The 24,339-nt window shown below is 39.8% G+C and overlaps 1 protein-coding gene across 1 annotated transcript in view; it reads right to left on the bottom strand.

Moving 5' to 3' along the window:
- The window catches only part of SPOPL (speckle type BTB/POZ protein like), a 39,045-nt gene extending 23,486 nt beyond the window's left edge, over positions 1–15,559 (bottom strand). Inside the window, exon 1 of the mRNA XM_030018194.1 lies at positions 15,280–15,559. The gene's annotated coding sequence lies outside the window, so the exon portion shown is untranslated. The remainder of the gene's footprint in view (positions 1–15,279) is intronic.
- Positions 15,560–24,339: the final 8,780 nt, after the last annotated feature.

Here is a 24,339-nt window from a genome sequence, read left to right as displayed (position 1 = left end):
AGTGACCTTATGCCAGCTACCAGTAGTTATCTTGCCCCCTCCTGCCTCACAGCTAAATCAGCTGGATTCACTGAGAATTTAACTCTAAGCAAAGGTGGTTATTTTCAATTATTTTCAGTTGGTCTCCTGCCTTGTCTCTGTACCTGTTCAACCCAGGGCATTTGTACTTCAGAGGCTCCTTCCGCCTCCTGCGTGGCTTTTATTATTTATTTCAGGTTCTGACAGAAGCCATGATTTTACATAAGTACAGTTTTCAGATCCTTCTGAATAGCTTCAGCTTTTTGCGAAGTTTCTCATTACAGCATTAGAACCAGACAACTGATGTCCCCGAGCTCCTGATATGTCTTTGAGGAACAGATTTGTATCTCACTTTTTTGGGGATGGATTTACTAAGCCAATCAAATTTTTAGATTGAGAAAACCAGGAAGAAGCAAGAACTTTGAGCAGCTTGATATCATACTGGGAGCCTGCATAGAGGAGCAGTCTTTTATTTTTCAATATGCCTGGATGCATCATTTTTTAAAAAGAAACAAACCAACAGCAAAAGGAACAATGGAGAATGAATACACAGAGCATCAGATGCTCTGTTAAGACATACCGAAAGACTGCCAGAGAACAGCAGGGAAACAGTTTAGCAGTACTGCTGATCTGCCTGTCACTTCACTTAATCCATTAATCAGGATTTGGGTGGGGACATGGGGATACTTACCAAAACTACAAGGCAGAAGAGAACACAAGCTTCAAAGATGCTATCCTGAAGTGTAGAGGTGTTTGGGGGAAGGAAGGATTTTTTTCAGTCCCCAGGCTGACACCCAGACTGAGTGGGCCACCACACACCTTACCCACTTAGTGCAGCCACCTATGGCTACCAGGGCAAAGTGGACCTATGGGCAGACTGAAGGTGAGAAGATGCACCTACGCACTCTCCCTTTGTTCTACATACTGTACTCTGCTCGGGGAGAAGACCAAATACTACTCTGAAGAAAGCGTTTATGAATCGTTGATTAGCCACTGTCATCAGCTCTGACAAAAAGGTTTTTCAAGTACCAAACCCTCATCACAGCCTATTAGATCAAATGGTTGCAAACAGACCGTGCTTGCAGTTCACAAAACCAGTTGGAGAATGACTGAGTAGAATTAAATCAGTGCAGAGCAGGAAGACAGGCCTGTTATCTGCAGGATGAAACAACTTAAGAGGGCCAGTTTTCATGCTAGAACCTGCATTTATTCCTCTGCAGGCTATCATGAACAAAGCACCAGAGGTGACAGGACATTATCAGGTAATACCTCCCCCAAGTTTTCAGGCAATGCCATGCCTGTCTGGACATGGCTTAACAAACCAGTCGGTGTGGCCGTTTTGCCAGGCAGAACTCTCTGACCATGAGAGAAAACATGGGCTGGGAACAGTAAAACAGGTTTTAATGGATGAGGGCAGAAGTTTCTGGCTTTCAAAATGGAAATCAGAGAAGCATTTTTAAAGTGTCAAGTACCTTTGTTGTTTGGTTGGTTTTTTAAATGGAATGATATGCCCATACTGAATGTGGTGCAGCAGTCAGTGATGATTTCACTCTCAGAGTTTGCTTTCATTGTCTTACTACAAAAGAGGAAAGAAAAACTCAGAGGTATTTTACTTAACCTGTACTCCCAGACCCCAAACATGATAAGCTTATCACTTCTGCATCTCTTAAGGAAGGTATTGTTTCACCTGCTAATCACTGCCAAATAGGCCAGTCTCTGTTAATCAGGATTTTCACAGAGCTGAGTACTACTTGCACAACAGTAGTGGGCAAGTAGGCAGACATAAAAAGGGATTTCTCAAAGCACATTTTATTTAGGAAAGATTGAAGTACTCTCCTAGTCAAAAAAATACTTGTGTTAAACTTCAAGCCCTCTGAACTTGATTATCACCAATTAATTACCTGCACATAGAATGTAAAGTAAGCATGAGCTACCTTCCATAAAACTTATTTACACTAAATTTATCAAAAGCTGTATCAGCTTTCCATTTTCTTAACTTTTAAGAGGGAATCTTAAGATTCAAAGCTACTGCATACATCAATATAACACGAATTTCATCAGACAAATATCTTGTTGACAAATACTCAATTTCTAGGAAGGGAAACATTATTCTAAATAAAGTTACTTTTCAACCTTAGAGCTAGACAAGAACACATTCCCAGTCTCTTACATCTTGTGTTGGAATCATCTCAACTTTTTCACTGAAAAAAATGACTAGCTCATTAAGAAAGTAACACATGCATATAAACACACAAAGCAGAATTTTCTACTCCCCCAATAATAAACCCACGAAACACTTCATAAACCTACGCGAAGAATTGCCCTAAGTGTTAACATGACCTTTTGCCAGCTCTCATGTCTAAGAGTGGAGGCTCAGTGTAAAAACTATATCCTAATAGTTCTTTCAGAGTAATAATAGTGTACCAGGTGCATACAAGCAGGTGTGCATGTTAACCATTGACCATAGCAATGTTTTATCTTTGTTTCAATAAGGTATTACAGTCAACAAACTACTGGCAGGAATGTCTAGATAAACTGCCTTCTGCAGGGTATCCAACACACCCCAAAAGTCAAATCCAGCCTGCCAGAACTTAACCTGCAGATCATTTCACCAAGCAAATCAGTGACCCTGCCCTGCTCCCTCAAGAGCAAGGAGGAAAGCGGGTTGTGAACCAGATGAGCCATTCCTGCTGACCCTCTTCTCTCTGCTATCCCTTCTTTCCTGGGCTTGAGCCTCCAGGATCAAAGTGTTTCCCTCCTGGGCTGGCCGTATTTTGACACATCATAGGAGTTCCAACATCTCATCACAGGGTATAACTGAACACGAGTGAGTTGGGCACAGTGTGAGCTTACATTCAAGTCCTGTCCAAAAACTGAGTAACAAAGCAACTTTTAACAGTAATGTCACGGTGCACTTCTAAACTATGACGGCACAGTCTCTCCACAACGCCCCAGAAAGAGGCTACGGAGCCTCTCCCGACTGAAACATCAAACGTCTCTAACCAACAAACTACTTCAAGCATTTAACAGCTAATGTAAAAGTTAGAGTAACTTACTGTCTAAGAGTGACCAATATTAATAACATTTAGCAGTCTCTAAGGAAAGCCCAAAAAATGACCATGCCAATAAATCCCACGTGCACATACTGCATATTCCATTTGAATGGTGACAGTCTTTTCCTGAACAGGGCTGAACACTTCAAGTAATGCAAAGCTGTTATGAATTAACTTTTTTTTTGTCCCTTTGGAAATATTTACATTTCATCACTGGCTGAAATAAAAGATCACCTTCTGAAGGTTAATTGACAAATAACACCCTGTTCCTCCAACTTTTTTATTCCTAGTAAATACATAATTCAGAAACCAACTATAGTTTGTCTAATTGTACAGCCAAAACTTTGGGTTTTTAAAGAATCTGAAGTGAATAAGCCTTCCATTCAATTAAATCAGTTTCCAAAAAGCCATTCAAAATAAACATGCTCTAGATATAGAGATACTGATTTCACTTCCTCTCACTAAATGATCACCAGTGAATAAAGTACTATACAGTATTATATAAGTAATATATAAGTACTATATATAATATAATACTACCTATCAGTAGTTATTATTCAAGAAATCAGTTTTGCTTTTTAAATTACCGAGGAGGCAAATTCTTGGGAAAAATATTGAATTGCTTTCAGGTTCACTATCTTACCAGTTCTTGGGTAAGAAAGGAGACATATATGAAGCTAAAGGTGGAGGAAACAAACAAACCAGATCAAAATGGTTAAGTCTGAGGTGAAACACATGTTAAGGCCTAAGACTAAGCTACTTTTGCACACCCACATCTGAAGCAATGCTCCAGTTGACTCATGCAGTTCTAGGTAGCATCAACTTACCAAGGCCAAGTTGTTTAAGAGCAAAGAAACCCATGCCCCTTTCTCCTTGGTCACAGAAGGACTTGTGTAACAGCCACCCATCACCCGGGTCATGCTTATCCAGTAGCGTGAAAATCCTGTGGCTGATTAAACTCGCTTGAATGCTGCTCAAATCCACACAGGAGACATTATCTTTCTCACCGAATCTCAGAGACTTAAAAAAATATCCAGTTGAAGAGAGAAATGTACCATTTTTTTCTGTTTAAGAGTTTGTCTTGTAAGCTGATTATGCTTACAAAAATTCATAAGACGCTACTACTAGGAAAAAAATCTGAACTTTGTAAAAGATAGGATCATTTCTTAATTAGCAGGATTTGCATCTCTTCACGATTGATCTTTTTGAAAGAATTGCTGTGTATTTCCTATATAACTAACTATTAAACTAAATTTTCTGCTGGATGATACACAACACAATAACTGACATTTGAAAGGTTTATTAAGCTTAGGCAGTTCTCCAATTTGTTCATTATCATCATTTGCTTCTCTGAAAATAGACTCAAGATATACCTATAAAATTTAAATAGGGTGTTTAATGTTTATTGAATTTAATCCCTATCTATCACTGCAACATTTGAGTGAACAGTATTACTAATACTTCAACAATTGCAGTCATATATATCCACCCTACTAAGTTAGAAAAACTATAGGTTGAGGATATACTACATTTTACATTATTTGTAGTACTTCTAACATACAAAATGTTTCCTTTTCAGGGCAAGCAGAAAGGAATAGCAGTTGGGCTACACACCAGAAAACCCTATGACACTTCGTGAAGAAGTGAGAGGTCTGTAATAGTTACAAGGAAGGAATTTGGTTTTTTTTAGACCATAGTATTAAGAAATGCTTATTTAAGTATATATTTGCTCTGGAAGCACACAATAGCAACCAAGCTTATACAAACCTAAACCAGCTTTGGGGTTTAAATCATAAGCTCTGGCTGCTCCTACATGCTTCAAGCTTAAGATCTCACCCTTGCCATCCACCAGCTCTGCTGGAAACTACCGCCCAGCCAGAATAAACACACAGACTTCAGCACCCACACCACAACCCAGTTCATAACCCTCTCCACAGTTCTCCAGTGAGAAAAAAATACTACTGGGTCATGACAGCTGAGAAACTACGTATACATCCCCTGTCACCCCTGCTCCAGGGACAGTAAACTCCAGCAGAGACAAGGCAGGCAGCCGGGCTCAGACACATCTTAAAATAGCTGCAACTAAGACTCCAGAATTTAAAAGCACATCCTCAAGGTGGTTCCAGCAGAAGAGACTCAGCAAGGCAAAACCCAGCACGTGAAATGCCCAACTTTTCAGAAGGGTGGTGTTGTAGCTATAACTGATAACATGGAAGTCCGCAGCTCAAAATTAGCAAGATTATAGTTTTAGTTGTAAAACCCGTAAAGCTGAGTACATGTAGTTTTCAGGCTTTTTCCTTCCTACCCTAAGCCTTTGAAAAATAAAGTTGAATTTTACCTCAGCTGAGAGAGAACCTAGTGCCCAGTAGAGCTTGAAATGTAACTGTCTAATTTACATCAGCCAAGCTTATTAATAAAAACCCCTCAGCATTAGCCTTGCATTATTGTTCTGTAATATAAGAAACCCATTGCACTCCTTATTAGATAACCCAGACCGTTCCCTACAGAAGTCATCTATGGATTTCCCTAGAGAAGAAACACAAGATTATTTCTTACAGCATATTTCAATTTCATTGCCCAGTCTAGTTTTATAGGACCCAAAAGATGGGTATTTCCACCACAATTCCTCTTAAGAAGCTATTCTATTCAAATAATCTATTGCTGTTGGGTTTTTTTCCTGGTATACAGCCAAAGTGATCTTTTCCCCTCCTTAGTTTCACTCCATTACACTTACTCAAACAAATCATTGGCACGTGAAAGTATATTAAATGAAGACATTTTTTCCCTAAATACTTCAGTTACACACAAACAAGAGTTCACCGAACTGAAAATACTAGTCTTGACTCTCATTTTTGCACGTGGAACAGAAATATCCGTATCAGACAACAAAAAGTTGACTTCAGTTGTAACAAAGAATATCCTTCTCCAGTAGTTTCACAGTTAGTTTGGGGTGTTTTGGTTTAGTTTTCTTTTTAAATTCATAAGACTTGTGAAAAGCACTGGACTATACTCTCTGAAGATAGGTGCTTTCATTTGCTGCAGAGAAGTTGTACAGAGCAAGGCACCATAATGCTCTCCTCATTAACCTCTGCAGATTGTTATGACCTGGAAAGTTCACACTGAAAAGGTACAACTGCTTTCAGCAGCCAAAAGCTCATACTCACAGATGTTACCAGGAGGGGGGTTTGATCATTCATTTGTTGCCTTGTTACCCATCACAGCAAACTAGACACATTTGTGCACACAGCTGCACCTTCATAGAAATTTTGTGAGAGGTACAGCTCATCTCAGGCCTGTTCTATGCCTCATACTGAACCAGTCACAAAGATTATTACACTTTGTGCAAAAAACAACTGATACTTGAAGCTAGGAAATTGAGAAAGACCCCTTCACATTATTTCCAAACCCCAAAACTCAATTCTGCCAGAGGACCAAACTGCATTCGATGCTAGTTCACCCAAATAGTCTTGAAACTGAACTAATTTCAATGGCCTAGGTATTAAATTTCATCCACAACAGCTGATTAGACAACATCCTAGGAAAGACAGGTAGGTCAAGAGGTAGAGCTGCACACTCACTTGCTTTGGCGAATATGAAGTGGGAATCTCTGAAAGCATAGCTCTATGAAGACCTGATGAAAGCCGCCATCAAGGCAAGCAAAACTTGACATCTCACTCTTGGACTGCAGCTAAACAGGTTCACACCCATAGAGGTAAAAAAAAGAGAATCCCAGAAGTTCACAGAATCATAGAATATCTCAAGTTGGAAGGGATCCATAAGATGTCCCAACTTCAGTCCAATAGAGACTGGTTTCTGAAGTTCAAAGACAAGTACACAATTTCTCCTATTCTATTCTTTCAAAAACATCCAGATACTGTTTTTCTTATATTTCTGGATTTAACAACAATTCCAAAATAATCTGCTTAAGATCCCTTTTTCCACAACGAAAGTGATTCAAACCTTTGCAGTTTCCTACAACTCTTCCCACTTACAGCAGTCTTGCTTGCTCAAGACAGAAGAAAATTTACAAAGTATTTCTTAACTCTCTAGACAGAGAAGTTGAGCAAACTCAGCAGCCGTAAGCTTTTAAAATTATGGATTAGAAAGGTAAGTCCCGAGACCAAAAGTAGTATTCACATTTTTTTCTCAAAAGTGTTATTTCTTTAAAATTAGTTTACGCATTAAAAATTTCTATAGCTTTCAGTTTCCAAGGAACCATTTGATGCCTCACAAGAAAAGACTACTCAGCAATAACCACTTCTTGCTTTGCAACAACACCAAGCCCCACCGCTTCTCCAGCAGTTGAGACTGCAGAACTCACTGCTTGATCTGCAACCTGGGACTGCTTACCCAGGGTGAGAGGGAAAGGGAGCAGGGGATGGTGCAGCATACTCCACATTAGGCTCCCCTGCTAGAGGTCTTTCTCCAAAACATTAACATGTCATCTGCTCACTTGACAAAACTTGTGCGAACAATTTGAGGGTTAAATTGAGGCCTAAGACTATATTCAAAACTATAGGAAAAATGCTGTCTTGCCAAAAGCCCTAGTTATCAAGGTGTGAGCGTGTAAAATCTTACCCACACCTTGTTGAACAGGATGTTTGCTCACTTTTTCCCTCCCCCGCTCAGCACAGTCTTCTTATGCCATCAGTTTGATCCTCTACAGGTAGATTGTTTTACTAAAGTTCAAAAACAGCAGCAAGGTAAACACAACGCAAACAGGCTGGCATAGGGCTATTGAGGTGGCCCAGCTAATCCAGGCATGGTTAAGCAGATTTCAGTCTGACAAAAGCAACAGGGTTGATAAAAGGCAGTATGTTCTACCAGACCAAACTCTCTTTTCATAAGCTGCTTCAGCTGCCTTTGAGAGGCTCTTGCTGGCAACATACTCCACAAACCACCACACCATGAACTATTACTGCAACCAGCTGTCCTATTACCAGAAGCCATGCCTCCAGAAAGCCTGCTGCACAGGCTACAGACCGCCCAGGCAATCGCCCACCGACATCTACGCTTAAATAAGCCAAATATCCCTCCTTGCTTTGCTGATGCCCTAGCACAGTTGGGCTTGCAAAATCCTCCACTGGTTATAGCAAGTAAATAGATTTGGTTTCATCCTCAGTGCTGTCAAACAAGGCAGACCCAAAAGCGGACGCAAGTCTGCTGCTTTTTGCCTCCGTCCACATGAGACATAACCCCGCTGTGAATCATCCCGATGAGGCTGCCTAAACGTAGCGCAGTGCAATGCCTGTGGTGCAGCCACAGAAAATTGCTTTCACAAAAAAGAAAAACAAACAGAAGGAAAAAATGCATTTTAATATCAGGAAATCAAAAAGTCAGCTAACACCAAGTGAGGAGCCCGTCTTTACAGGTGACTCTGAAAACTTCTGTGAAGGCTTAGACACTATAATTTATTAGTTACCCATACTAACATTTCATGATGCTACTGCCATTTATTTTTTCCTCTCACCACTCAGTGAGCGGAGTCTCACAACTGTTGGAGGGGATGGCAGATTTCCAAACACAACTGGTATTTAAATTATTAAAAATTATGCTGGCCTGTGAAACAATATTCAAAACTACTGACTACAGAATAAAGGTTGATTTTGCTTGATAATCTTAATAATATAACTAATCATAGCAACTAACTCTGGATAAAAAGTTTACCACGTACAAGTTTTGAGCGGGCTACTGCCTATGTAAGCTTTTCTTCCACTTCTAGTTATGTCATGCTTTCCTCCTCCCCACTGCCCCCAGAAAAACAAAAAAAACCCCAAACAACCATACTTTAGGAGAACATTATTGGTAAGGCATCTTTTGCCAAAAGCAAGACAGGAACTCCCCTAATCAGAAACCTCTCATGGGATGTAATACTATTAATTCAAGTCTTCCATTTACCATACTTTTTTTCTTCCTCAGATCAACCACCTGCCCAGAGTATTTTGCAAAACTTGCAAAAATGTATTTATGCAAACTTCTTCAGTACAAGAAGTTTCAGTTTCTTATAAACTGTATCACCCACTGCAACACAAATATTCTTCTGCTGCCATTTTTAATTTAAAAAGTCTGTTTGCTAGATGCACATAAGTAACGAGCAAAATCTACCTTGACATATTCTGCAGGGAGATCAAAACAACATCAAAACTAGATTTCATACATTCTATTACTCTGAAACCACCATATGCCAAACGCAGCACCAGACCTAAGAGTAAGATCACACCAACTTTGACAGTCAGTACAGCAATGTATTATATTATATAAACCTACAATTACCCAAAGAAGCTAGAGATTTCAGACAATTTGGTTTCCAGTATAACATTTCCAGAACTGAAGTAGTATGACTCAAGTCTTTAAATCAGTTCATACAGACCATAAGCAGAACTTTCTGAATGCATGAAAAAACACCTAAAAATAGGTACAAATCCAGATATATGCAAATAATTGCTGCAATTAACTTCACACACACACACCACAGACACAACATTAGCTGAAATGACTGTATTTTCTCCTCTGTTACAAGAGCAGTTATTCAATTTGATATGTAAACATCAGTGTGACCACTGGTACATATGATGCTCATAAAAAGGAGTTAAAGTTTAATATTTTCATTATATATTGCTCCATCCCAGAACCTGAAGCAAACTATCTTAAGCACTCGTTATCTAAATTCATTACAAAACAGTTCTGATTTTATCTTCAAGAGTTTCGGTTACAAACGAGTGACTCTGAAATTAAACTCAGTTAACAAGGAATCCATCTGTTTTAAAATTTAAGAAAAATTGCCACCAAAGAGTGCTGCTTCATTGCTGAGGTAATGTCTACAGATTAAGTAATTCAGAGCCCTATTGTGTTAAATGCTGCAGACAGTAAACAAGTGCCTCCTCTAAAGAATTTTAAGAGATTATTAGCTAATCTGAATCATTAGATTAATACATTAAGCACTCAAAGCAACAAATTACTTGTATTTAGATTTTATTTCAACTTAAACCAGTGATTTTTTACTTAAACTCCAAATATTGAAAATGGCTGTCCTTCACAGGCTACAGGCCATGCTGATGGAGAAAACAGATCCATCAATTAGAAACTGAATATGAATTAAAAAAGCCAGGAAAATTAAAACTTTTGGGAAAAGTAGTTTTCCAAAGAAAAAGTCAACATGGAACAGAGAACTAGAAAGTATGACACCAGAGGAGAAAGTTATACCAGCTGTTCCTCAGGCCAGAATGAGTTCTGCACCTACACATAATTTCGGTTGTTCAGGAAGCAACAGCTGACGCAACTAACCCCAAACCCTTCTAGAGACACCCAAGTCTAATTAATTTTCCAAACGTTTAATACACAAGAAAACAAGCCATTTGAAAGAAGTCAACTGCAAGTCATCGCTTCCCCCCATTCCCTTCATCTCCATTCATAACTCTACTTATGAATTGATTTTGCAAGTGACTTGACCAACTGGTAAGTGAGCTCTTGGGAGGGGATAAACATTAAAGAAACAACCAGGAAGGAGGCCAAGAGAAAGCCTGGCTCCCGAGTTTCACCCAGTGATCCTCTCCACTGCACAACAGAGGCAGGTACAACAGTAAGAGGTTCCCACCCCATGAACTTTGGAAGTTTCCCAACTACTGGAGACATTTACTCCATGAGCAACAGCACTGCCTACGCCAAGAGCTACTCTGTTGTATTCTCCCTGGCACACAGTTGCTTCTTCTTTCTGTAAAGCAGCCAGTTAAATTACACATCAAATGATAGTTCACCTTTGAACTACTTAAGAAGTCAAGTCACAATGTAGTGCAAAGAGCAAATGTCACACAAATGAAGGTGGATGGAACTGACACAGACTGTTCACTACTCAATTGATAAAGTACCACTAATTAAAGGCTAACCAGCTGTCTATTCTAAAGCAATCCTACAGCAAGAGTACAATCAAACTACAGCTTCAAATAATGCTTATCAGCTAAGTGAGCTGAGATCTGAAGTTTGTTTAATTAAAAAAAATTGTCTCAAAAAACCTTCACGGACACACAAGAAGTAAGTTACCATCTTGCAAGTGCTCACAAAACCCACCAGCTTCATTCCATATATTCAGCAATGAAATCAAGGGAGAGCACACTAGACATTTCTAATGCTTAAAAAAAAAAAAGGTTACAAGTACATAGAGCAGCCTCTTTTATAGAGGTGAGAGCTCAACACAGAAATTCTCCCCATTCACCTAGCATTCAACCTTCTGTGAAGCCCACTTTGAAATCACTTAGTCCATCTTTAATATCTGAAGAAGCAGCATGGAAAAGAAACTAGCTTTCTTCACTAAAGCAACTGTCAAATTCTGGAAATAACAGATTACATTTGGTTTGTCACCTATTTTTGATGACTTCCACAGAAAAAGACAAGTAACTGATGAAAAGTGGCAAATGTAATATTTTCCACAAAAATCAAATGATAAATGGCTTATGGGAGATACAAGGCAGTATCAAGGATAAGTAATCTAATTAAGGGAATTTGTACATATGAGCTCTCTAGATTATTCCATGCCAATGAGTTTCTGAACCAGCTGAAAGAGTATCTCACTTTCCACTACATTTCCTAAATGCTATATGCAAACACTGATCACAACAACATTGACAGATACATGCATGCTTGCAAAGCGATTCCTTGTAAAGAACATAAAAAAAAACCCTTTACAGCTGACAAACAATAATTTTAAACCAGGTTACGAAAAACCACATCGGAAAGCTATTAAACTCAGGTAAAATGGAATCAAAAGAGTTGAGGGTTTTTTCTTTTTAACCTCGCTCCAATACTGAAGTATACTCCTGCCAAAACTCAGCCCCACCACACAAGTTGAATAGCTAAAACATGACCAAAAAAATGAAACATGTACGCAAAACAATACACTCTCTATAACACAGTATACATGCTACTCAAGAAACCCACTGAACTAGGGCAAGCGACCATCTTCTCCCAGCAACAACTACTACAACATTTAAAATTGCCACTGTGAAAATAGCTCCACCCCTCACACAGTCACAACAATTCTCCCCTAAGCACTGAGCACAAACTGAAGGAGAGATTTCCTACTTCCATTTGAAGGGACAACTCCAACAGGAGTGCTTTTGATATGGGTGGTACAAGAAGGAATAGAAGCAAAGCGTCATAAGGACATAAACTGCAAAGTTTCTCAAGAAATCAAAGCAAGGAAGAAGACTCTTGTGAATATGCAAGCATTTTGCAGAGAGAGGAAAGGGAATCAAGAGCCAAGGTATGAAAGCCTCCTGGAGAGCAGCACATCTCTGACATGATGGGGCAGGCATTAGACAACGACTGAGTCAAGGGCCTTCTATTTTAGCCTAAAAACACAGGGTCCAGGACACACATGACAAAACACAGAGCCTGTTTGGCTACCCAACTGCTCTTCCTCCTCAGTCTGATGACCTCTGCAGAGTCAGGAGAGGGCTGCGTGTCCCTCCAATTTCACTATGCTAGCAGACATCTGAAACTATGTAATTCGCACATCGGTACATGGTTTTGCTGCCCTATCATTAGTTGCCTGTGTGGCATATTAGCTGATTTGATGGGGATGGTTAAGGAAGCCCTAACTGTGACTCTTAGAAGGCAAAGTGCTTTAACATTAGTAGTGAAGGAAGACCTAAAAAAAAAAAAAAAAAAAAAAAAAGAAGTGGGAAGGGAACAACACCAACACTTTTCAAAGTCTTCACACTTTGATCCAGGGCACAGTATTTTGAAGATCACAGGATTTTATGATTACAAGTATCAGGTTACTGCTTTTAATGAGTGCAACAATCTCATTTAGACTTCCTTACTCTTAGCCATGTTTTGCCAAATACACAGGAAGCAGAAAGGGCAGCATGTTGTAGAGTGCTTTCTACAAAGAGACAGAAATGCCTATAAGGAGCATATGAGCCTGTCACAAAAACCGTGAGAAAAAAAATACCACAAATGCCCACTTATCAACAGGAAAAAAAAAAAAAACACCACCAAAACAAAACGGGATGAGGTAGTTTTGTAATGCAAGACACACAGAAGCCTACTTCTGAGCATACCCCAGAACCTGGAAACAAATTAACAGGACAAATTTCTAACTACAATCATTCCTGCAAGGGCGTAAGATGTAGAAAGTGAACAGAAAAGGTAGAGATGTGAAGAGACTGTATATGAAAGTGTGGGAAAGCCACAAACGCAGACAGAAAACCAAGGAAGAATGAATAAAAAGAGAAGTCAATGAGATCTACATGCAAGTCTTAACTATACTACCACCTATTACTGTCCTCAGCCGTTTCTTCTCCACTTTAACTTATGCTGTTAATGACAACTGGGTTCATTATCTCTCCTGTATACTTATGTTTAGGTGCTTTCAAAGCCGCAAAAATTAACAGATAAACACAACATATAGGGAAAAAAGGGAGAAAAAAGTAGTTTTATAATATGTGATTTCAACTGAACACCCAAGAACTGCAAGCAGTGTGAGCAGTGACAGTTGAAATCAGTGATTAGGCCAGAAAAAACTTGGTAGCTTTTCAAATTCATTTTATATTTGCCCATAGCATATACAAGTTTTTAATAGCAACAAGTAGCTCACAACGCCTACGCAAGTTCATAATGTAATTCTTTATTTTCTCTGACAGTTTAAAAGCAGACTGCAAAGTACCGAAGTTAAAAGTTTGGCAGAAAGCTGTTTCAAGGCAATATAACACCAAGGATATTTCTGGATATTTGAAATCTCAGGTTTCCAGAAGAGAGTTAAAAGTAGTCTCTGGTGATGTACCAAAGCCTGCCATGTTTGCAGCTTTATATACAAAAGGCATATTGTTTAAAAATTATTTTCCCTTTCCCGAGCAAATATCCACTTACAGAGTGGGAGGAAAATACTAGGCAGTAGACACACACTGGAAGTCCTTCACAAACATTTACGTTTGTCCTAGTCACACATCCCAGGAGGCCCAGATAGAGAAGCTGGGTAATTTACTTTCAGAAGTGACAGTGACTGCTAAGTGTTCCTCTAAAAAGGGATTTTCATTTCCAGAAATAATAAAGTTTTGGGTAAAAACAGAAGAAGGAACCAAACCTTTTTTAACAGTTAAACCAAATGCCTTGGCGGTCATACAAGTGGCTCAGCTTCAGCACTACTGTGGTACAAATTCCTCTAACCATATGGGATATCTATCAAAATAATGCATTCTGCAGAACTGATAAGAAAAAAGAATGACCCAGCTTGACTCTCACAGATTGTTCTTCCTGGCAGGAGGCTATAAACAATCCTTTTTGTTCAAACGCTATTTTTATAACTCTTAACACCATTTCAGAAAACAAGTTAAGAACACCTTCACAAAGAAAAGCCACACTTTAAAATAAGCTCTTGATTTGAGTATACTGCAGTCAAAAAAATATTGTGAACTCATCAAGAGCGCTCACGTTGTTCTCTTTGCTTTGCCTTTTCTTCCGTTCCTTATGCTCTCTCTCAACTACTTCTGCTCTCAAACAGCCTCAACGTGATGCAAATTTCACCGGACTCCAGTGAATTTCAGTAGATGACATCATCAGGTGAAAACCGGCGTTAGTCAACTCGACTTCCTGACCACGTATAAAATGGTGCACGCAGCAGAGATGAATCAAGCGTGAGCTTTTTAAACATTATTCACTTGCTCCTACAGCGTCCCCGAAAGTTTGCCACGGCCCCAAGAAGGGAGACAAACCCCCAGTTATTTTTTTTTTTTTTTTCCCCCTTACGAGACGGGAACTTCCCACAACAAACTGTCACATCGCAGCGGAGGGCAGCGAGAGCGCACGGGGAAAATAAAACGCGAAAGACCGTTCCGCAGGGACGCCTCCCGCAGCCGAAAGCGCTCACGCCAGGGCCTGCAGGAGCCCATTACGAAGCGCGTCCTGCCCGCGGTATGGAGCCCATACGTGGAAACAACAGCCGCCACAAGCCTCCTCGGTGCGGGCCGGGCCGGCACCGGCTCCGAGGGCCGGGAGGCTTCGCTAGAGCAAAGCCGAGGCGCGGAGCGGGCGCGGCACCGGCCCTCCCGCCGCCTCCGCCGGCCTCCCCGGGGAAGGGCCCCGCAGGCCGCTGCCCCGGGCAGGGGGACCCGGGCCCGCCCCGCCGGGCAGCGGAGAGCACAACAAAGGCCTCCCTCCTCCTCCTCCTCCTCCACACACACACCCCCACCCCCCGGCCCCGGGCGGTACGTACCGGAGCGCGGCGCTGGCTGGACGGCGCGGCGGGTCTCATACTGCCGGGGCGGGGAGTGGGGGGGGGGGGGGGGGGGAAGGTGTGACGGTCACCGGTGCCCGGCGGGAGGCGGAAGCGGCAAGGCCGGGCGGTGGCGGAGCCGCATCGCTGCCCGCGCCGAGACCCGCTGCCGCCTCTCTCTCCCCCCCCCCTGCGCTCGGCAACCTCGCGGCTCCCGTACCGCCCCGCTGCCGCCGCCGCCGCTCCTGCCACCGCCGCACTTCCGGGCAGGGAGGGGTCACGCCGCCTCGCGCCGCGCCGCTTCCATCCGGGCCCTCGCGCCAGTGCCCCGCCCCCCCCCCGCAGCGCCCCAGGGGGCGTGGCGCGAGGCTCGGCCGTTGGGCGGCTGAGGGGGTGAGGCGATGGCCGCAGTGGCGGGCTGAGCGCCCGTTCTCTCCCCGCGCCTCCACTGTCTCCTGCCCCTGCGTCGTCTGTGTGGGGACCGGGCGGGGGGGGGGCTAAGAGGCTGCGGGCAGGCGAGTGGTGTCCGGAGGAGGCGGCGGGGAGCCTCTGTGAGGAAGGGGCCAGGCGGTGCCGGGGGGGGGGGGGGGAGCCCCGGGGTTTGTCGTGTGAGCTTTCGGTGGGGACGGGAGCGCTCCCCTGAAGGAAGTGCCCGGTCGTCGCCCCCGCTCACCGACTGGTGCACGCTTGGGGCTTCTGAGGACTCTTTTTTTTTTTTTTTTTTTTTTTTTTTTTTTCCTCTCCAGGTGAAGTTAACCTGAAAATGACACTCGTGAGCTCCATCTGTTACCAGGTATTAGGACCTGACAAAACCCAGCCCTCCGTAACTGCTCCCCCACGTACAGAGCTGATTGCTGGGTTCTCAGCATCTTACCTGACGCACAGACTTGCTCCATGCTCCTCTCTGGCACTGGCGTGGGCTTCGAGTCCTTCACTGAACAGCTCCCTGACTGGGGTGCTTCTGTTCTCTCCCACACATGTTCACCGCCCAACAGTTTTGAGAGTTGTCTGTCAGATCTGTTTCCTTTAGCCCGGGTGAAATGAATTTCTCTAAATCATTGACGTGTCTTCCTAGCTGCTTCTAAAAATAAATGATGTAAATTCCATATACAGTACTGCAAACTTCTTTGTGGAGGGTTGGAAATAGAACTTAAGCAATATGTTTTGTTTTGTTTTTCTAAGGGCCCAGGCTTTAAGGAAAATGTTGTCCATGAAGACAATTATGACTCAGTGACACCTTAATTGCCTCCCTTGAGAATGAGTGCTAAGAATACATACACGCAGCATTGTGCTGCATAAGGATACCCAAGCTAGCTAGGTCTCAAAATCAATACAACTGCGTTAGTGAGGCACAGTGCTCTGGGTAATTCATCCTGCAGAGGAAAACTGCACTGGCAGGGCCATACTGCTTTTGGTATTACTAGTTCACTCAGAACTATTTCAGGAACCTGTCCAACATCACTGCACTGTATTTTCAGATAGCTCAGTGTTTTTTGTTTGTTTGGAGTCTTTTTCATACCAGTCCTTGTAGGAGATAGATAGCTTTACAGCCACAGCCAGGACTTACTCTATTAAGCTGAACAGGATGCTTGGAGGAGGACCAGGCTGTTACCTTTTATATGGCCCATCACTTAGAAGAAAAAGCAGTATACCTTTGTCAGTTGTATGAGACACAAGTAGAAGACAGACTATCAGGATTCTTGGTATTGTGAGCTGAATGGTTCAGTGCTTGGAGACACTTGCAAATGGGAAGTGAAAAATGTCCACTCTTTCACAAGATAGAATTCAGTCTTTGCTACTGGAAATCAGGGGTGCGTTCCTAGTTCTAACTCAAGAGTCTGTAATGGGAATCTTAACAATTTAAATAGAGTAGATTAGCACATAGGAAAAGCAGTGAGCCAAGTGAATCTTCGTATATAGTAACTAACTACCATTTCCCTTAAATCCCTGCTCTAGAGAAAGTCTGCGAAGATGGATCATTAACAGAAGCTGGGAAAAAAACATGCGTATTTGTCAGCAGACAAAAGGTGAGATTACAGCTCATGCATCCCTTGGGCTTCAAAGTTCTTTTGCTCATCCTCAGATATATAATATTCTTGTGTGTGTGGGCAAATGCCACAGAAGGGCATGTAAATTGTTGCCAAGCAAAGCAACTAAGACTTCCCAGATCTGGAGCCTCCAGTTGGTTTTAACAGAAGTTTAATTTCTTTTCCTGTACTTTTCATCTCAGTCCTATTCCCTGCTATTCTCCCTTAGATTCCCATTTTCGTACCCTGAGTTTTTTTCTCCTCTCAGTGCTAAATTATAGTGCACCATATAGTACCAGCCCCTTGTGTCACATTAAGGTGAAATACTGTCATGTCAGGATGGATCAGTATTATTTGCATTACGGCAGCACTTAGTGGGTCAATTGAGATAAGTGGCCCTTTATGCCAGACATTTTACAAAACATATGAGACAAACACAGAGTTTGTAATCTAATTAGACAGGACTGAACATGGTAGAGAAAAACAAGACAGGGTGAAATGATTAAGCACACGTACAGAACAAAGATTCTGGCAGAGACCAGAGGGAGGACCAAACTTTCCTGGGTCCAGAGTGAATGCCCTAAATTATACTTTCTCAAACCAGGCAGGAGGCCCCACAGGGATATGGTCTTACAATATATACTACTTTCTGCCAGAAACCTGGGGATATTTATACTTTTCAAAGCTTTTCAGGGAAACGTGCTATGTTACTTTACTGTCTAAAAGAGATTAAAGCCAAACGAAGAAAAACACAGTTGTAGACGTTCTTTCCTCCCAGCTTCCACTGGGACAGAGCAATGTTTCTGCTGCTCTGTGGTGGTGCCATCCTTCATTGGGAAGTCCTTAGAATAGAATAGAATAGAATAATAGAATAGAATAGAATAGCATAGAATAGAATATTTCAGTTGGAAAGGACCTGCAACAATCATCTAGTCCAACTGATAATATTTCTATACTACAGTCAATCTGGAGCCCTCCTTGAAGGCTGACTTTTTCAAACATGTTACCTAACAATTCTTAGGGGTTTCTGTATAGAATAATTTTACTTAAGAATGCTGTTAGAAAGAATAAGGAAGCATATTAACATATAGTTGTAAAAGGATTACAATTTGGAGATTTTAAGTGCTCTAATCTGGGCAGGCAACACAGTCTTTCCTCTTTCCAAGGTGATCAAGTTTCAGGCTGTTGGGACTTACACCTTAGATGATAAACACTTCAAAATACAAATTCTGTCTGCTGTATATTAAACATGAGATTTCCTGTGCTTCTGTTTGAAAGAGAGAATTTATTCTACGTTATTGACCAGATTTCCTCACCCTTGTTTTGTGATATGAGGTGAACTGTCTGAATTCAGCTGCTATACATGATGGTGTTAACTCTCAGAGCATGTAAAATAGATTGTTTTCAGTATTAGGCATATGAGCAGTGCCACAGATTTAAAGGAAGTAGTTGCATATGTAAACATGCATTTAAATGATTTGCAAGATGAAGTTACAAGTGGAAGTCATTCTGTACCCGATAGGTAGCCACATTTCAATGGTGAAATTATATATCCTTATCTGAATAACAGATGCATTATAAACCTCTTTGAGATCTTTTTGGTGAACGGAAACATTATACACATACATACGCACGTGAGCACATTGCTGCAATATGTTTTCAAGATTCACAACAAGATTATATCACTAAAATAAGCTTTTTGAAAGAAATTCAAGACAAGAATATTAATTTCATCTATTTTTTTTTAAATCAAGTTAATTATTTTTTTAACTTATGCTAGAAAAATCAATGGCAAACAACCCAAGACAGTGTTAGTGTCACATACTTTCTGTTTTCCTTTCCTGTCTGTTCACCAAATGAGAGCGCTTTCTGGAGGAATCATGATAAATCCGTAATATCTTATTTTATTCTACCCTATTTACTTTTCAAAGAGCGAGCAAGCAAACAACATTGCGAATGTACTGACAAGATGTACGGGTGATTTTGCATTAAGTAAATGCAAACCCTGATCTAGCTGATATGAGTCACAAATTTATGGACGGTTTTAAAAATGTATAAAATTTCAGCAGGGAAGTTTTTAGTCTTTTTTTAAAATAGTGGCTTCAGAATTTGAATTCCTTTTTGGAATTTGAAATTCCAGGGTATTAAGGCATTACCAAATTTAGATTGACTTTTCCACCTTAACTTCTTTTTATATTTCCCTTCTAGATTTTCTTCCTGAAAAGGGAAATAATAAAACCTGTTAAGCTGCAACAAACAACTAATTTCTTACAAGTTAGTGATACAGCTCTAAAATTATTCAGTAATGTTTCAACAGAATGGGTCTTCACTTGAAAAGGTCAATGTTTTGAAACCAGCACTCTTCATTGTAAATTATATGCTAGTTTTGGCAGAAAGGTTTTAGCAAAGATGCAATTTCTTCTGAGGGAGGAGGGTGAGATTGTATGAATAAACAATGCTCTGGTGGCTATAGCAAAGAGCCTACCAGTATTGGGTGAGTCAGATTCAAGTCTCTGTTTTTTCTGATTCAATGAGAGTTTTGATCTGCTGTCTTTCACATCACAGATAAAACCTTAACCACCAAACTACTGGCTGATATGCAATTAGAATCTTCCCTGTTTATGCTTTATATAAACAAACATTAATTTTAGTAGAGACTTGAACTTGGGACTTCCAATCTTTGCCTGAGCTCAGCAGCTGTTCTCTGTGAGCTTCCCTTTCTTCTTTCATTAAAAACAAATAAACAAACACTTAAAAGATTTTCATGCAAAATGTGAAACGTGAAAACATTTGAGTTTTCCAACTTTCATAAGATAGACAAATGTTTCCCACACAGTTTTAGTCAGCTTTGCAACACATTTTAGTTCAAGGGAAGCTTGTATGTTAATAGCATTAAAAAAGAATTATTAAATAGAATTTGCTTTGTATTGTCATGTTCCTTTCCCTCAGTTTCTCTTTCTGTGTTTGCTCTATTCACTGTTACATCTTAAAATGTATAGTAAGAACTTCAAAGCAGGTATCATATCTTCCTGTGGATATTTCTTCAATGCATAATGGCAGGATACTCACTGGAGACTTGTTGCAGCACCACATGACAATTTTTCTGCAGAATGGCGGGCTGCAAATTGCTGGCCATCTTTGGTTAGTTCCTTCTCAGTTTTCTCTAACACTTTAGCACCAGTTTCTTGTCCAAAAAATTCCCAGATTCCTTTCAGTCATCCACCCCTACAAATCTTCTACAGTTTTCCTTATTTTTCCTGTGTATGTTGTTGAATTCATTCATATTTGCTACAACTCCACAGCTATGACTCTATAACTGTGTGCTGTGTCCCAGGTTCTTTCTACTTTACTTTCCCTTCACTGCCATTGCAATGTCACTGAGGATCACAAATAAGATGTCAAACTAGTGGTATTATTTGATATGCTCAATAAGACACAATACCTGACAGCTACTACTGCTTCCAAGTTCACGTTCCCTGCTGCAATCATGACACATTTACAGGTCTTTCAAATTAAACAACCCTTTCCCTTCCACGCACATGTGTATAATGAGGGTTTTTTTTATAATGAGAAGTGATAGGCAGTCTAAATAGAGGAATCAGTACTGGTGGCTGTGTATACAATTAAAAACAAGAACTACAACAGCCATTGTGCTTTGTTCAGATTTCTTTAGAAATATAGTTTCCCAGGCTGTAACTTAGAAACTAAATACATTCCTGCATGTGGAAAAATTTTTGTAATAGTCTCTAGTGGAAAAGATGGGGTTTTTGGTGAATTCAATAGATTCTTTTCAGATCTTGCTAAAGGATGAGAAAGCCTCTTTTAAGTTCTTTTCAGATCAGGATTCCTCTCCTTTCCAAAAGAAAAGTAAAATTAAACCCTGTATTTTTAAATGTAATGCCGAATCTTTCCTCTTCTACTCCCTTCTGCTCTCCAAAAAGCAATGAAACACAAAGGGGCGTACCCTTCTACAGACTTTTTGTTTCAGAGAGTGTGGAAACTTCCTTTTATACCAGAAAGCACCAAATAAAGAGCAGACTTTGCTTTGCGGCTTATATTCATAAATTTGATAATGAAGCCAAATGCATAGTCTTTTCCTCACTTCAGTACTAAGTAACTTTTAAAATGCCTTTAAAAGCCACTTTCACAGAGGGAAGAGCAAGCATGAAGTTCTGAATTTTATGTGGGCCCCAAACATCATCGTTTAAAAATTCAGATAAAACCGGCATCTGAACATAATTTAGTTGGCTCAGAGAGAATAAAAATAGATTCACAGAAGAATCAATAGATTCTTCACTGAATGAAGATCAAGTTGCTAAGGCACATTTAGAGGGGAAAAACCACACCTCAATTCAGAATGTAGGAAGACAAGTTGTTTTGAACTTTATTACCCTTTTTGTTTTTGAGATTCTGTGGTGTTACCTCTTGAAATGGCCTCCTGCTTCCTAGCTGATAAACAAAATCCTTAATTATGCTACTCACAAGAGTACTTTTCAACATCAATATTCCCCAAATTCTCTTGAGTTTCATGACAGCACATGGCTCAGCTGTCTCTATGCGTAGTAAAAGCCCAATATTCCTTCTAACTTAGCATTTTATAGGACTGAACTCTTCTGTCATATGTTGCAAACCTAACATTTTTAGCACGGAGCACTAAATATATAACCTTTAATAATGACTAAAATAAACCAGCACTGTCATTTCAGTAAATGCTTATTTTTACACCTGCCAAATATACAGGACAGGTAGCTGGATATTTACTGATTTTTGCACAATTGATATAATTTACCCATGGATTTATGAGGTACACATGCAATTGCCTATTTTGTTCAATTCTGTGTATTTCACCCCCCAAAATCTTGTATTTTTCTTTTTTTTTTTTCTCTCTGTTGTGCAAATTTTTGTAGGAAATAATACATATGGGAAAAATGGATTTGGGGAGAAATATTAAATTGAAAGCTCATGCTTTCATGTTTTATACCTAAGTTGACCTCTATTTATTCAGAATGTCAATTAACCCCTAAACAAAACATGATTTTACTGTGTATCAAACAGCATTTTTGTTTGACCATAAATTACTATTTTTTTCATATTTTTTCTGAGAAATGCAAGCATTCTACTGGCTGGTTTTTTCTAATTTTTCAATTTCACCATCCCACCAAAATCATAATTTACACCACTTTATTCACTACCATTAGCTATAATTGATCTAGTCTTTATAAAGTTTAAGTAGTTAAAATGTAAGGGTGCAGCTATCCTCCAAATAAAGTTAATTTAAAAGTGTGCTGGACCATGTACACTAGATAATAAGCAATACTTACATATATGTGTATATAATAATATATGTCTATAATAGTAGTTAAAGTAATCTGTGCAGTAAGTATGAGTTTCTATTGGAAAATCTTCTAAGCAGAATGGTTCCTGAGTTTTGCTGAAAAGATAGGGGCTCACTGAATTTAATCTCTAAGAAATACTGGAGATTTGTATAATAAGTGATTCACTGTTCATTATGTATAGAGGTAAGGATATATAGCATATCCTGAATACCAGAAAAAAAGAAAAGATTCAAACACCTTTCAGGATTATTGGAAGGATACCAATACAAATGCTAAATACCAAGCTCAGATGAATAATGTAGTATGACTAGAGTGTATCACTCAGTGATGGAGATGTTCTGTCTGTGTAGATAGCTTAAAACTGCTGGTCAGGAAAAGGTAGATTAAGGTAGATAATGGTCTTCTGAGTCAGATTTTCTCTGGCATAAGAGATATATAGTGATAAAACAGTGTTAAAATCATTTTGCAATACTGTAATTGGATGCAAACTTCAACTGAGATTTTAGCTTTCAACTTCTTTACCAAATTTACATAACACAAATGCTAATTAGTGAAGAAAATTATGCAGTAAACTCTCATGCACAGTACACTTAGACAAGGTCAGAATCCCAGTTTTATCAAAAGGTGAAAGTAGCTTCTTTTTTTTAAAACAGTCTATTGACACCATTGATTTGGAAAGATGTGAGATTTTCAGTAATTATACATCATGATACAGCATATTTACATGCAGGTCTCATTCTGTATCTATTCATTAAAAAAGAATTTTCCATAGTTTTCCCGTACATATACTAAAAGCCCAATTTTCTTGCAACTCAAAGTTGAGTTGCTTAATTTCTTTTGACTCTTTCTTGTTTTATACTTTGACTACTTTACATTAAATACTTGAAGTTTAGAATCTGATCTTTTCATGTAGCTTTTTTAATGCCTGAGTATCTCTATTGATTTCAACAGAATTATCCATAGTGGTATAGAAGCCGGTTCAGTAATGGTCATATCCAAAAAGCAGGAATTCACTGTGGAACAATTGCAACATATCGTATTTAAATTCAGAAAACGTAAATAATAGTTCCCTAGTGAGCCCTGGTGATAAAGATCAGGTAGCTACCAGACCGGACAGATATCTTGCACTTCAGTTGTTGCATAATTAAGAACTGGGATTTTCTATATCCTTTGAATTTTAGTATTTCAAGGTGTTTTTACAAGCATATAAGGTAGTTAATTAAAAAGAAAAAAGTTAAATATGTTTCTCCTGGATAAACACCTTGAATTGCCTGTAAGTGCCAACAAAAACTTGAACATGAAGTGTGTTATCTCAAAGTCATTGGCAATCACGGCTGAAACTCTAAAAAATGTCTACTAAGAACACAAAGATCAGATTTGTCATCTAAAACATCTGTTCAGTCCTGCAAGTTTTAAGTTAACAGAAGACAACAGCAGCACCTCCTCAAAATGAAGAGAGTCAAAGGAAGCCATTATCTCATAAACATGGAATAGCTTGAGGCTATCCAAGGTTCTCTGAGTCATATCTGCCTAATGATAATTTTAAGGTCACTGCTGAATACAGTCAGTTTATTTCGAGAGGCAAGAAACAACACCAGGTAAGAAAGAAGCAGAGAGCAATTGGCACTATGCATAACTCCAGTTAATCAAAGTGCCTTTGAAATACTTTTGATTTGTAGCTTTGTTATTCTGGTGTT

Source organism: Aquila chrysaetos, chromosome 6 (genome assembly GCF_900496995.4).
Source record: "Aquila chrysaetos chrysaetos chromosome 6, bAquChr1.4, whole genome shotgun sequence".
In the NCBI taxonomy this organism is placed as follows: Eukaryota; Metazoa; Chordata; class Aves; order Accipitriformes; family Accipitridae; genus Aquila; species Aquila chrysaetos.
This window is presented reverse-complemented; position numbering and strand designations above follow the sequence as displayed.